This window comes from Oncorhynchus tshawytscha, linkage group LG30, assembly GCF_018296145.1.
Source record: "Oncorhynchus tshawytscha isolate Ot180627B linkage group LG30, Otsh_v2.0, whole genome shotgun sequence".
Classification (NCBI taxonomy): domain Eukaryota; kingdom Metazoa; phylum Chordata; class Actinopteri; order Salmoniformes; family Salmonidae; genus Oncorhynchus; species Oncorhynchus tshawytscha.
In genome coordinates this window covers 36357160-36372640 of record NC_056458.1, presented here as the reverse complement: position 1 = coordinate 36372640, position 15481 = coordinate 36357160, and the positions used below count along the sequence as shown (strand labels likewise).

Below are 15481 nucleotides of genomic sequence, written 5' to 3'. Positions count from 1 at the left end.
TAGGACAAAGAATGTCAAATAAATGAGATATTACGTGGCAATTATTTCATACAAAACCAGCGGAGAAAAGCTGCACTAGTCCCCACGATGTCAATGTAAATATTGCAACATTTTCCAAAACGCCAAAATGTAATGTTTCAGCAAACAATTAGGCTGCTATCCGTATCCCTACCTTTTCAGACCCAGGCATGAATTGTTGAAAAAGTAGCCAGCTGTCAAACTGCACCTTGTAAACTTTGTCACAGCAATAGACCGCGTACTTTCACAATGTATTTCCTTTCGTTAAGATGTGTCCACGCACAGCCTTGGGGGGGAAGTTAACAAACAAACAAAAAACGTAGCTTGTTCTATCAATCACTATTTATCAAACGTATCTCAGACATAATTTGTGATTTATCCTTTTGTCAACTTTATTTCCTGCACATAGGCTAACAGGCAGTATTCGATTGACACATCATTCATTCAATCAGAATGGCCTTTCAGTTTCAATGTTCCGAGAAGGCTACGCTTTTCGGGAGGTCTTAGCTGTGTCCGGTTGCATTTCGTGCCTGAACTGTTAACGCTAAGTGAGAATGTGACAAGTCCGCAAACAGTTATCAATTTCATATGGCCTCGTACTTATTCACATCATGATCTCAGAGATCTTTGCGATACACCCCATAAAAATTCTACCTTTTCATATCATAATCTCTCTCCAATCATTTATCTATGCCTATTATCTCAAATCACAAAATACAGTCCTAAATAGACTGAACACTAGAAATGATTAAACACATTTTTGACATTGAGAGTCCAGCACAGTCAAAAGTCTCATTGTCAGATGTTGTTCATCATAGCCTATTATGCTTCACGGTGTAGGCCTATAATGAGATCTAATCATCAGTTTCTCATGGAGAAAGGAAGGCCAGTAAGATGTTTCTAATTTTGTAGATAGCCTACAGTATCATAACAGCTGTGGATAGTTGCTCTATTTAACTATTTTCCTCCTATTCCCTTTCATCTATAATTTTTGCATTTGCATTCAGGCTTGAATAAAAAAAACTCATTATAAAAGAGCCTAGAGCCAGACCATTAATGTCCATATTGAGGTTATTGTGATTGACAAAATGGGTTGGTTAGTTACATGACTTGGGGGTGAAACACAATTACGTCCTAAATGGCACGCTATGGACCCTGGTTAAAAGTAGTGCACTATAAAAGGTAATAAGGGTGCCATTTCGGACACATCCACAGATTATTTTCAGATTCCAACCTCGCCACACGTCAGCCTGGCAATGACACAATGAGTAGTGATGTCATTCTGAAGGCATCTTTACTGGCAAGTAGGGTGACCACATGTCCCGAATTGTGCTGTCAGTCGGGAAATTTGGCCCTTTGTCCCACAACCAAACAACCAATCCCAACAAATTCAACCACCACCAATTTAGGAAAAAAGCAATTTGTCCCGTATTTCAGTCAGACATTCCAACCTGTCTCTTGCAGTCATGTTGCGCTTATGAAAATATATCATAAGGATGTGGTAGCCTAATGCCCCGTGTACACTAGCACGCGGTGCCGCGTGGTGAAACACCACTTCCCATTAATTTTCAATGGACGGAAAGCGGTGAGAGGTGGAGAGAGCAGGGACCATTGGGCAGCACGAACGTGCCAAAAAGTGTAAACATTTCCCTTCTTTATGCAAATCACCAGCGGCGACCAATCATTTCGAGTGGTTCCCATGACGATTTTGACGCTATGCGACCCAAGGCTGGAGACTTTCTTCAGCAAATATGGCTGACAAAAATACTAGGATGGAAGCAAATGTAAGTAATTATAACATTATAACGAATCAGGCAAAAAAAAGTACAGTTAAGAGGAATGTTAGTTCATGTAAAGACAAACAATTATGCATAGTTTTGTCATAAAGTTTATTACGAAAATCCCTATTTAGCAAGCTAGCTGACTAGCTAAAATTAGCCACCTAGCTGTCTAGCTTTATGTGTGTTGTGACATGAGTTAGAAATTGTAATTCTGGTTGTTTAATGTTTTAGGGACTCCTGAAACAACCAGCAAACCAGGCTGACATCTTGTGAAACAGTGGATGTAAAGAGTCTAGTTAGCTAAAGCTTTTACTGCAAATTGAATGTACAATTTTGTAGGCTTGCCTTGCTGATATTTGCCATGCAATGCAGCTGAAGTAACGTAGCTAGCCAACTATTTTCTTGCTTATTGCACAGTGGAGGATAAAAAATACCTATATGTCTATGGACGTGTAGCTAGCCATGTAGCCGATCTGTGTATGGACCCTAAAACGCTTGGTATACATATTAGTTCAGAACCTAGCTACAGAACCTCAGTTATCATAGCCAGTTGTATCAACTTCAACGAAGCCTATGGATTGAGTAGAATATAATGTAATTTTGTACCAAGGATGCAAGTCGTATATACATGTGGTTCCCAATCAATCAAATGTATTTATATAGCCCCTTCTTACATCAGCTGATATCTCAAAGTGCTGTACAGAAACCCAGCCTAAAACCCCAAACAGCAAGCAATGCAGGTGTAGAAGCACGATGGCTAGGAAAAACTCCCTATAAAGGCCAAAACCTAGGAAGAAACCTAGAGAGGAACCAGGCTATGAGGGGTGGCCAGTCCTCTTCTGGCTGTGCTGGGTGGAGATAACAGAACATGGTCAAGATGTTCAAATGTTCATAAATGACCAGCATGGTCAAATAATAATAATACCATGCATGAGATCCCAACATTGTAACCTGTACATTTACTATATTCACTAATCATGTACTCTACCTTGGCAAATAAAGGTGCAGTTCAGGTATGAATGTCTGTGAGATTCTTTTTCAGTCATATCCAATACCAGGGTTATACAATTCCATTCTTAGAATGATGCTCTGTCTGCATGTATATATAAAAATGATACACTTCAACAGTGTTTACCAATCCTGGTCCTGGGACATCAATGGTTGTCCCAGGACTAGAATAGACTAGAAACATGATTTAACTAGTTAGGCTGATTTGTAATACATATATACAGTACCAGTCAAATGTTTGGACACACCTACTCATTCAAGGGTTTTTCTACATTGTAGAATAATAGTGAAGACATCAAAACTATGAAATAACACATATGGAATCATGTGTTAAACAAATTTTTAAAAAGTGTTAAACAAATCAAAATATATTTTATATTTGACATTCTTCAAAGTAGCCACCCTTTGCCTTGACAGCTTTGCATTCTCTCAACCAGCTTCACCTGTAATGCTTTTCCAACAGTCTTGAAGGAGTTCCCACATATGCTGACCACTTGTTGGCTGCTTTTCTTTCACTCTGCGGTCCAACTCATCCCAAACATTTGAATTGGGTTGAGGTTGGGTGATTGTGGAGGCCAAGTCATCTGATGCAGCACTCCATCATGCTCCTTTAACTTCTTAAGGATGACGCAGAATGCTGTTCCCATGCAGGAACAACACTCAGCGGATTTCAGAGCGCCACCTATAGTTTTTGATAAAACTCATAATTTCATTAAACTTTCATTAAAATACACATTCAAGGTAGTGAATTAAAGCTACACTCGTTGTGAATCTATCCACCAAGTCAGATTTGTAAAATGCTTTTCGGCGAAAGCACGAGAAGCTATTATCTGATAGCATGTACCCCCAAAATACTGCAACGTCACCTAACACGACAGATTTTGCGGTAGCCGGCGCTACCCAAAACGCAGAAATAAAATATAAAACATTCATTACCTTTGACAAGCTTCTTTCTTGGCACTCCTAGATGTCCCATAAACATTTATTTGGGTCTTTTTTCGATTAAATCGGTCCATATATAGCCTAGATATCGATCTATGAAGACTGTGTAATCAAGGAAAAAACTGAGTTTGATAACGCAACGTCATTTTTAAAAATTAAAAAAGTCGACGATAAACTTTCACAAAACACTTCGAAATACTTTTGTAATGCAACTTTAGGTATTAGTACACGTTAATAAGCGATAAAATTCATCAGGAGGCGATGTAAATTCTATAGGTGACCGTCTGGAAAAAATGCCCGGAGAAATCTCAACCAAAACATCCTGTTGGAGGCCGGAGGGAATCGGTTCCCTTGGGTCGGTTTGACCAAGAATCAAAGCCTAAGCAAATGACAAGACTCTAGACATCGTGTGGAAGCTGTAGGTACTGCAACCTCGGCCTCATTTAATCCGGTTCACCTTTAACAATTCCTGGAAGTGGCGCATGGATATTTATTTCCATTTTCAGTGATCAGATTTTCCTGCACTTTTCGATGAAACGCACGTTCTGTTATAGTCACAGCCATGATTTAACCAGTTTTAGAAACGTCTGAGTGTTTTCTATCCACACATACTAATCATATGCATATACTATATTCCTGGCATGAGTAGCAGGGCGCTGAAATGTTGCGCGATTTTTAACAAAAAGCTGCGAAAATTCGCAGCCTCCCTAACAGGATTTATACAAATCAAAATATATTTTTTATTTTAGATTGTTCAAAGTAGCCACCTGTTGCCTTGATGACAGCTTTGGACACTCTTGGCATTCTCTCAACCAGATTCATGAGGTTGTCACCTGGAATGCATTTCAATTAACAGGTGTGCCTTGTTAAAAGTTGATTTGTGGAATTTCTTTCCTACTTAATGCATTTGAGCCAATCAGTTGTGTTGTGACAAGGTAGGGGTGGTATACAGAAGATAACCCTTTTTGGTAAAAAAAACAAGTGCATATTATGTCAAGAACAGCTCAAATAACAGAAGAGAAATGAGAATCCATCATTACTTTAAGATTTGAAGGTCAGTCAATATGGAACATTTCATGCACTTTCAAAGTTTCTTCAAGTGCAGTCATAAAAACCATCAAGCGCTATGATGAAACTGGCTCTCATGAGGACCACCACAGGAAAGGAAGACCCAGAGTTACCTCTGCTGCAGAGGATAAGTTCATTAGAGTTACTAGCCTCAGAAGTTGCAGCCCATATAAATGCTTCACAGAGTTCAAGTAACAGACACATCTCAACATCAACTGTTCGGAGGAGACTGTGTGGATCAGGCCTTCATGGTTGAATTGCTGCAAAGAAACCACTACTAAAGGACACCAATAAGAAGAAGCAGCAATACTTGGGCCAAGAAACACGAGCAATGGACATAAGGCCGGTGGAAATTTGATCTCCGGTGTGTGGTTCCCACTGTGAAGCATGGAGGAGGTGGTGTGGGTGTGCTTTGCTGGTGACACTCAGTGATTTATTTAGAATTCAAGGCATACTTAAGCAGCATGGCTACCATAGCATTCTGCAGCGATACGCCATCCCATTTGTTTTTCAACAGGACAATGACCCAACACACCTCCAGGCTGTGTAAGGGCTATTTGACCCTTTCTTGGTTACTACATGATTCTACGTGTTATTTCATAGTTTTGATGTCTTCACTTATTCTGCAATGTAGAAAATTGTAAAAATAAAGAAAAACCCTTGAATGAGTAGGTGTGTCCATGTTGACTGGTACTGTACATAAATATAACTTTAAAAAAACAGTACACTACACCTCCTATGCATCATGTAAATACTCTAAAATCCAGTTCATCTCTATCACATTATTTTCATCTGAATTGATCTGATAAACACAGGATAGGTGTAGTATTTCATCAAATGAGAGACTTAATTTCAACCAGTAGAGAATGTGAAACACTTTATTGAAAGAAGTTAATTATCCAAGTGTTATAAATACATAATACATGCATTATAAATATAATTGTAATATTATATATACACAAGTTCAATCTTTACTTCAAAGCACATATGGTGTGCATTATAAAAACAGAGGAAGAAAGGAGGTGATGAGAGAGGTGTAGAAGGGAAAGAGGTAAGAACAGAGGAGCAGGGAAGACAGCAATTGTGTTTCTATTGGTGTCTCCTAACCAGGTTATTTTAAGAGCGAGTGAGGTAGCGATGACGGGACTGGGGGTTGGCATCCTCTCTCACATCAAAAACATACCTTGCGACAAGAGAGAGAGAATTTAAAAAAAACAAGGCTTAAACATGCTAACATTGTCAGTCATCATAATCATCAGAAGGTGAAATGCAAAACTGACCTTGGATCATAAACTCTTGGACTACTACATCTCTATTTGTATTTCAATGTAAAGCATCTCTTTAATAATACTTCCTGTTGACCCGACCAAGTGACCTCTCACCTCTGATCATGCTGTGCCCTCTTTGTAGCCAGTTCAGATGCGGGAGGGGTTCACCAACACAGCTGAAATAACCTAAAGGATTTGGGGAGAAGGGGGGGGGGTGAAGTGAAGGAGAGCGACTGTTATTGAGAAAATAAGGTAGTTAAAGAGAGTGTGTTTAATGGGAATCTGTGTGTGTGGCCTCACCTGGTGTCCACACTAAGTGGCTGCAGAGTACTTTATGCTGTAAAACATGCACAGGCACACAAGAATAAACAATATAGCGTAGTTATAGAAATAATGAAGTGTCTTACTATTCTCCATGGTTGGCCCTCTTCCCTATTCTTTGAAAGTGGAAGGAGCCACAGTTCTACACCTGAGCCTGCATACTGCACAACACAATCCATCAATCAGATTGATACATGAGTGTGTAGGTGGGGGTTATAAGGTGTCTAATTGTTCTACACTATTTCAATATTGGTGACTTAAAATAGCCTCTATTAGAAAAGGGGACCGTCTTAAACAGTTAAACCAAAGGGAATGTTTTTGGATTTACAAACTACAGGCCACTAAATACCCTGGTTTAAATGAAGATATGGATTTACAAACTACAGGCCACTAAATACCCTGGTTTAAATGAAGATATGGATTTACAAACTACAGGCCACTAAATACCCTGGTTTAAATGAAGATATGGATTTACAAACTACAGGCCACTAAATACCCTGGTTTAAATGAAGATATGGATTTACACACTACAGGCCACTAAATACCCTGGTTTAAATGAAGATATGGATTTACAAACTACAGGCCACTAAATACCCTGGTTTAAATGAAGACCTTGATTTACAGACTACAGGCCACTAAATACCCTGGTTTAATGAAGATATGGATTTACAAACTACAGGCCACTAAATACCCTGGTTTAATGAAGATATGGATTTACACACTACAGGCCACTAAATACCCTGGTTTAAATGAAGATATGGATTTACAAACTACAGGCCACTAAATACCCTGGTTTAAATGAAGACCTTGATTTACAGACTACAGGCCACTAAATACCCTGGTTTAAATGAAGATATGGATTTCTCACCCTTCCTGTAGGGTTGTGATGGGTCCATTTGCTGTCATCCAGTGGACATTTTGCTTAATTTGCCCTCAGCAATGGTTAGACTATTGTTGTTCATGTTTTGTTGTTCTAGTGTACTATGGAATATATTGCTTTCTTATTCTTGACACTTCTCCCAGTCATATTTAAGTTTAGAACGACCTTCTAGTCTTCTGATACTTCTAGCTTGGAGTTGAATTTTTATGATAACTACAGTATTTCACCTTTTAATGTGTAGAGTATTGCTTACTAGGTATGTCTAATCAATTTTGTAACCACTCCCTCTTCCAATTAGGGCTAATTGGAAAAGCTGTTCAAAAGAGGACATTATATTCCTTTTTTTGTACTCCCTGACGGAGGCCATGTTGCCGAAATGCTTCGGTTTAAAAAAAATCTGTTTCTATTGAACATGCCATCCTAATAAAGGCATTTAAATTAATTATAGGAAGAGTGCCTTCGTCCTCCTTTCTTTTTGATGACCAATTTACCCCTTTTACCAAAGAACATCTACCAAAATGTACTATTGTGTACCTTAGTAGCACTTCCCTTCCTCCTCTTTCTACTACTTAAAATAGCCTGTTTTTTTTTTTTACAGACATCCCACCCTTACCTAATCAGCACCCTCACCAGAGAAGTAGAAATCAAAAGGGATATAAACTGGGAACTGCAGTTGACATAGCTAAGTAAATGGAAGAATACTCTTATTGCAATGTGGATGGCTCTTAAAAGAGCTGTTGGTTGTGCATAGTGTAGTCTATGGTGTTGCCAGGGAACAGCACTCTCTTCGAAGAAGTAGGAGGTGAAGTTCTCACACACACAGATTGCCTCTCTTGCTGCATTGTTGGACCCCATCCTTGAAACATCCTACAGATCAGCAGACTTGGTCCTCGTGTCTATCCTCATGAAGATATGCAGGACACAGGTAGCCTTCACACACCTGAATTCCCTCAGGAGGCAGTCCCAGATGGCCCTGGTCACCCAACCTTGCAGTGCCCTACACGGTAACTGTAGGGAATTGTTTTGAAGGAATCTCCAGTTACAAGGTATCTGTAGGATTATAGAAGATAATGTCATTATTAGACTTTTACATCACCAGGTCATTGTGGACTACTAAAGTATAATATCCCTCATAAAAAATCATGATAACATTGGATAGATATACACATGTGCACGTGACAATAGCAGGATCATATCAAGGATAGCATCACAAATTAATAAATAAATATCACTTGAAGCTTGATGATGAGTTGATCATTTAACCCACATTTAACCCACCTAGGCCATCATTGTAAATATAAATATGTACTTAATGGACTTGCCTAGTTAAATAAAGGTAAACTAAAACATTTGAGTTAGCTGTGCAGTGCTAAGGAAAAAACTAAAAATATGTGCTCCCCATTGAGTTCCCAGGACCAGGACTGAGAACCACTGCTCTTCATTGAGACCTCTTCATCTGCAGACAGGCTTTCACAGCTCTTTGTTTCTGAGGACAGAAAACCTCAAGAAATAGACTTCATTATACTCAAATTAAGACCTCACTGAATATTATGTTACTATTATCTCTGGCCTCACTTCTATGGACTGGAACTACACAAAAGTACCTGCCCTATCCAAAATAGCCTACTCTCTCACTTTGACAGTTGGTGCTGCTATCCTTTCACCCTCCTCCATGGCTGCTAGCTAGCTACCTACAAATGCATTTGTAGTTTCTTTTTTATTATTACAGTGATACATACATCAAGATAATTTAATTTCATTAGCTAGCTATCTGGTGATATTTAATTCACTTAGCTAGCTATCTATACAGTATGTAAAGTTGGCCAGATAGCAAGTTAGCTACATTAGCAGCTCATTTGAGTTAGCCTGCACTGTAGCTAGTTAACTAGTAATACATATTATTTTTTAAATGTATTTACTTACGTGAATAGGTTCTCCCAGCCATGTGGACGATTGGAAACAGGTCAGCAAAGTTGGTTTGCCACCAGAGCGTTTTAGAGCATATTACTATTTACTTGTGAATAGATTCATGAAATGATGATTGGATTAAACTACACTGCTCAAACAAATAAAGGGAACACTTAAACAACACAATGTAACTCCAAGTCAATCACACTTCTGTGAAATCAAACTGTCCACTTAGGAAGCAACACTGATTGACAATACATTTCACATGCTGTTGTGCAAATGGAATAGACAACAGGTGGAAATTATAGGCAATTAGCAAGACACCCCCAATAAAGGAGTGGTTCTGCAGGTGGTGACCACCGACCACTTCTCAGTTCCTATGCCTCCTGGCTGATGTTTTGGTCACTTTTGAATGCTGGCGGTGCTTTCACTCTAGTGGTAACATGAGACGGAGTCTACAACCCACACAAGTGGCTTAGGTAGTGCAGCTCATCCAGGATGGCACATCAATGCGAGCTGTGGCAAGAAGGTTTGCTGTGTCTGTCAGCGTAGTGTCCAGAGCATGGAGGCGCTACCAGGAGACAGGCCAGTACATCAGGAGACATGGAGGAGGCCGTAGGAGGGCAACAACCCAGCAGCAGGACCGCTACCTCCGCCTTTGTGCAAGGAGGAGCAGGAGGAGCACTGCCAGAGCCCTGCAAAATGACCTCCAGCAGGCCACAAATGTGCATGTGTCTGCTCAAACGGTCAGAAACAGACTCCATGAGGCTGGTATGAGGGCCCGACGTCCACAGGTGGGGGTTGTGCTTACAGCCCAACACCGTGCAGGACGTTTGGCATTTGCCAGAGAACACCAAGATTGGCAAATTCGCCACTGGCGCCCTGTGCTCTTCACAGATGAAAGCAGGTTCACACTGAGCACGTGACAGACATGACAGAGTCTGGAGATGCTGTGGAGAACGTTCTGCTGCCTGCAACATCCTCCAGCATGACCGGTTTGGCGGTGGGTCAGTCATGGTGTGGGGTGGCATTTCTTTGGGGGGCCGCACAGCCCTCCATGTGCTCGACAGAGGTAGCCTGACTGCCATTAGGTACCGAGATGAGATCCTCAGACCCCTTGTGAGACCTTATGCTGGTGCGGTTGGCCCTGGGTTCCTCCTAATGCAAGACAATGCTAGACCTTATGTGGCTAGAGTGTGTCAGCAGTTCCTGCAAGAGGAAGGCATTGATGCTATGGACTGGCCCGCCCGTGCCCCAGACCTGAATCCAATTGAGCACATCTGGGACATCATGTCTCGCTCCATCCACCAACACCACGTTGCACCACAGACTGTCCAGGAGTTGGCGGATGCTTTAGTCCAGGTCTGGGAGGAGATCCCTCAGCATGCCCTGGTGTTGTAGGGAGGTCATACAGGCACGTGGAGGCCACACACACTACTGAGCCTCATTTTTTACTTGTTTTAAGGACATTACATCAAAGTTGGATCAGCCTGTAGTGTGGTTTTCCACTTTAATTTTGAGTGTGACTCCAAATCCAGACCTCCATGGGTTGATAAATTTGATTTCCATTGATAAAAAACAAAATAAAAATGGATGTGCAAAAACACAAGTTTGCATCCCCTATTTGAATTTGCTCCATGGCTGGGGCGAGCAAGTGGACAAGTCTGTTTGGCTCATCTCAGTCTTGAAGAGGAATATCTTTGCGTCTGTTTCTTATTAATAAACAATCCCATGCTGATGGGTGGTAACATTCAAATAAAACCCAGCCCTGACACGAAACATAGGCTGAAAAGAAGTTGTATACAGTGGGGCAAAATAGTATTTAGTCAGCCACCAATTGTGCAAGTTATCCCACTTAAAAAGATGAGGCCTGTAATTTACATCATAAGTACACTTCAACTATGACAGACAAAATGAGAAAAAAAATCCAGAAAATCACATTGTAGGATTTTGAATGAATTTATTTGCAAATTAAGGTGGAAAATAAGTATTTGGTCAATAACAAAAGTTTCTCAATACTTTGTTATATACCCTTTGTTGGCAATGACAGAGGTCAAATGTTTTCTGTAAGTCTTCACAAGGTTTTCACACACTGTTGCTGGTATTTTGGCCCATTTCTACATGTAGATCCCCTCTAGAGCGGTGATGTTTTGGGACGGTTGCTGGGAAACACAGACTTTCAACTCCCTCCAAAGATTTTCTATGGGGTTGAGATCTGGAGACTGGCTAGGCCACTCCAGGACCTTGAAATGCTTTTTACAAAGCCACTATTTCGTTGCCCGGGCGGTGTGTTTGGGATCATTGTCATGCTGAAAGACCAAGCCAGGTTTAATCTTCAATGCCCTTGCTGATGGAAGGAGGTTTTCACTCAAAATCTCACGATACATGGCCCCATTCATTCTTTCCTTTACACGGATCAGTCGTCCTGGTCCCTTTGCAGAAAAACAGCCCCAAAGCATGATGTTTCCACCCCCATGCTTCACAGTAGGTATGGTGTTCTTTGGATGCAACTCAGCATTCTTTGTCCTCCAAACACAACGAGTTGAGTTTTTACCCAAAACTAATATTTTGGTTTCATCTGACCATATGACATTCTCCCAATCTTCTTCTGGATCATCCAAATGCTCTCTAGCAAACTTCAGACGGGCCTGGACATGTACTGGCTTAAGCAGGGGGACACGTCTGGCACTGCAGGATTTGAGTCCCTGGCGGCGTAGTGTGTTACTGATTGTATGCTTTGTTACTTTGGTCCCAGCTCTCTGCAGGTCATTCACTAGGTCACCCCGTGTGGTTCTGGGATTTTTGCTCACCGTTCTTGTGATCATTTTGACCCCACGGGGTGATATCTTGCGTGGAGCCCCAGATCGAGGGAGATTATCAGTGGTCTTGTATGTCTTCCATTTCCTAATAATTGCTCCCACAGTTGATTTCTTCAAACCAAGCCGCTTACCTATTGCAGATTCAGTCTTCCCAGCCTAGTGCAGGTCTACAATTTTGTTTCTGGTGTCCTTTGACAGCTCTTTGGTCTTGGCCATAGTGGAGTTTGGAGTGTGACTGTTTGAGGTTGTGGACAGGTGTCTTTTATACTGATAACAAGTTCAAACAGGTGCCATTAATACAGGTAATGAGTGGATGACAGAAGAGCCTCTTGACTGTGTCCAGCTCACTACTAATCACCAAAATGAAAGCTAGAGTCAGGGAGCATCAAAAAAAAAGAAAAAAAGAAGATAAGATAGAGGACTATTTTGTTCAAATTTGAATGTCAAAGAAATATTTTTTAAATCACTGCGGCCCTCTGGACCTCGTTTAAGACCGAATGCAACCCCCGGGGAAAAAATTGTTTGACCCCCCTGCCATAAAACATCAACAATGCCCCCACAACATTCTTCCTCCACAGTCAGACCCTGTTCCTCATGTCAAGATGAGTAACCAACCACATCTCAACAGTGTGGATGCATTCAATGCTTCACTTCAAACACCCCCCCACAGTCCTCCAGCCCTTGGCTGATGTGTTACTAAACACTCTTAAATAAATGGATAAATGGTGTGTAATATTTGCCTTAAATTAGCATTTTGCCTCCACAGCTCACAATGCACTGGAGTACAACCAGCCCAGTGCACACTGACTATACAGGACCAAAGTCCATTTAAAAAACGTACAGTAGTCTCTGAACAATGTTTTAATAATTGCTATTCTAAGGACATATAAGATCATCTGTAATCGGGGTCCTTTTCAATTCAGGAAGTAAATTGACATTACAATATTTTCTTCAATATGAGGAAAAAAAATATTCAAATTTGTTTACTTCCTCAATTGAACTGGAAATTGACCCCAACCCTGAAATACTGTAACTGAAATCATTTGAATACTACGTCTGCACCTTCTTCAATTTGGATCTTAGCTTGGCTACAGACGGACCCTCTACTGTATCTCCCTTTGCCGCTGAGTTCAGAGCCATTTCATTATTTTGTTCATAATGACTAATGCTCAACATAATTTACCCAAATGTCAACTGCCTCTTTCAAATAAGTGTGTTTTGTGCCCTAGTTAAAAGCCTCAAACCCCCCACAAGAGCATCAGTATGACACATAACGGCACAAAGCACACTAATGTCACTCCTCTAATTTCCATCAGTACCACTAAAGACTCACTTGACTTCAGGCTATAGAAATCCACTGGGGACACAAAAGTGCTTCTCAAACATGCACCCTATTCCCTACATAGTCCACTAAAGGGAATAGGGTGTCATTTGTGACACGTTCAAAAATAGTTATGTATTTGGTCATGTTTAAGCCCCCCCTTTGGGGCTGTCAAATCGCTCTCCCTCTCAGAATATGCCTATAGGAGTTTGGACATTCAAAGCCACATGTACACTTTAGTAATAGACTGCTCAAAAAAATAAAGGGAACACTAAAATTGGACAAAAAATGTGATCATATTACTCCAGTGCTAGCCTCCCTACACTGGCTTCCTGTCAAAGCAAGGGCTGATTTCAAGGTTTTACTGCTAACCTACAAAGCATTACATGGGCTTGCTCCTACCTATCTCTCTGATTTGGTCCTGCCGTACATACCTACACGTACGCTACGGTCACAAGACGCAGGCCTCCTAATTGTCCCTAGAATTTCTAAGCAAACAGCTGGAGGCAGGGCTTTCTCCTATAGAGCTCCATTTTTATGGAACGGTCTGCCTACCCATGTCAGATACGCAAACTCGGTCTCAACCTTTAAGTCTTTACTGAAGACTCATCTCTTCAGTGGGTCATATGATTGAGTGTAGTCTGGCCCAGGAGTGGGAAGGTGAAAGGAAAGGCTCTGGAGCAACGAACCACCCTTGCTGTCTCTGCCTGGCCGGTTCCCCTCTTTTCACTGGGATTCTCTGCCTCTAACCCTATTACAGGGGCTGAGTCACTGGCTTACTGGGGCTCTCTCATACCGTCCCTGGGAGGGGTGCGTCACCTGAGTGGGTTGAGTCACTGATGTGATCATCCTGTCTGGCCCCCTCCCTTGGGTTGTGCCGTGGCGGAGACCTTTGTGGGCTATACTCAGCCTTGTCTCAGGATGGTAAGTTGGTGGTTGAAGATATCCCTCTAGTGGTGTGGGGGCTGTGCTTTGGCAAAGTGGGTGGGGTTATATCCTTCCTGTTTGGCCCTGTCCAGGGGTGTCCTCGGATGGGGCCACAGTGTCTCCTGACCCCTCCTGTCTCAGCCTCCAGTATTTATGCTGCAGTAGTTTATGTGTCGGGGGGCTGGGGTCAGTTTGTTATATCTGGAGTACTTCTCCTGTCCTATTCGGTGTCCTGTGTGAATTTAAGTGTGCTCTCTCTAATTCTCTCTTTCTTTCTCTCTCTCGGAGGACCTGAGCCCTAGGACCATGCCTCAGGACTACCTGACATGATGACTCCTTGCTGACCCCAGTCCACCTGGCTGTGCTGCTGCTCCAGTTTCAACTGTTCTGCCTTATTATTATTGGACCATGCTGGTCATTTATGAACATCTTGGCCATGTTCTGTTATAATCTCCACCCGGCACAGCCAGAAGAGGACTGGCCACCCCACATAGCCTGGTTCCTCTCTAGGTTTCTTCCTAGGTTTTGGCCTTTCTAGGGAGTTTTTCCTAGCCACCGTGCCTCTACACCTGCATTGCTTGCTGTTTGGGGTTTTAGGCTGGGTTTCTGTACAGCACTTTGAGATATCAGCTGATGTACGAAGGGCTATATAAATAAATGTGATTTGATTTGATTTAAAATAATACATCCTAAATCTGAATGAATTAAATATTCTTATTAAAACCTTTTGTGACTAGGGGGCAGTATTTTCATTTTTGGAAAAATAACGTTCCTGTAGTAAACGGGATATTTTGTCAGGACAAGATGCTAGAATATGCATATAATTGACAGCTAAAGTTTCCAAAACTGTAAAAATATTGTCTGTGAGTATAACAGAACTGATATTGCAGGCGAAAGCCTGAGAAAAATCCAATCCGGAAGTGACTCATCTTTTGAAAGCTCTGCGTTCCAATGCGTCCCTATTGAGCAGTGAATGGGCTATCAACCAGATTACTTTTTCTCCGTATTCCCCAAGGTGTCTACAGCATTGTGACGTAGTTTTACGCATTTATGTTGAAGAATACCTGTAAGCGGCTACATTGCGCAACTGGTCACCTGATGGCTCCCAGAGTGATTCTCGCGTAAAATACAGAGGTAGCCATTATTCCAATCGGTCCTACTGAATAACCAATTGTCCCGGTGGATATATTATCGAATAGATATTTGAAAAACACCTTGAG

At 41.5% G+C, this 15481-nt stretch overlaps 1 protein-coding gene across 1 annotated transcript in view; it reads right to left on the bottom strand.

Moving 5' to 3' along the window:
- The window catches only part of gramd1ba (GRAM domain containing 1Ba), a 115714-nt gene extending 115240 nt beyond the window's left edge, over positions 1-474 (bottom strand). Inside the window, exon 1 of the mRNA XM_042309178.1 lies at positions 173-474. The gene's annotated coding sequence lies outside the window, so the exon portion shown is untranslated. The remainder of the gene's footprint in view (positions 1-172) is intronic.
- Positions 475-15481: the final 15007 nt, after the last annotated feature.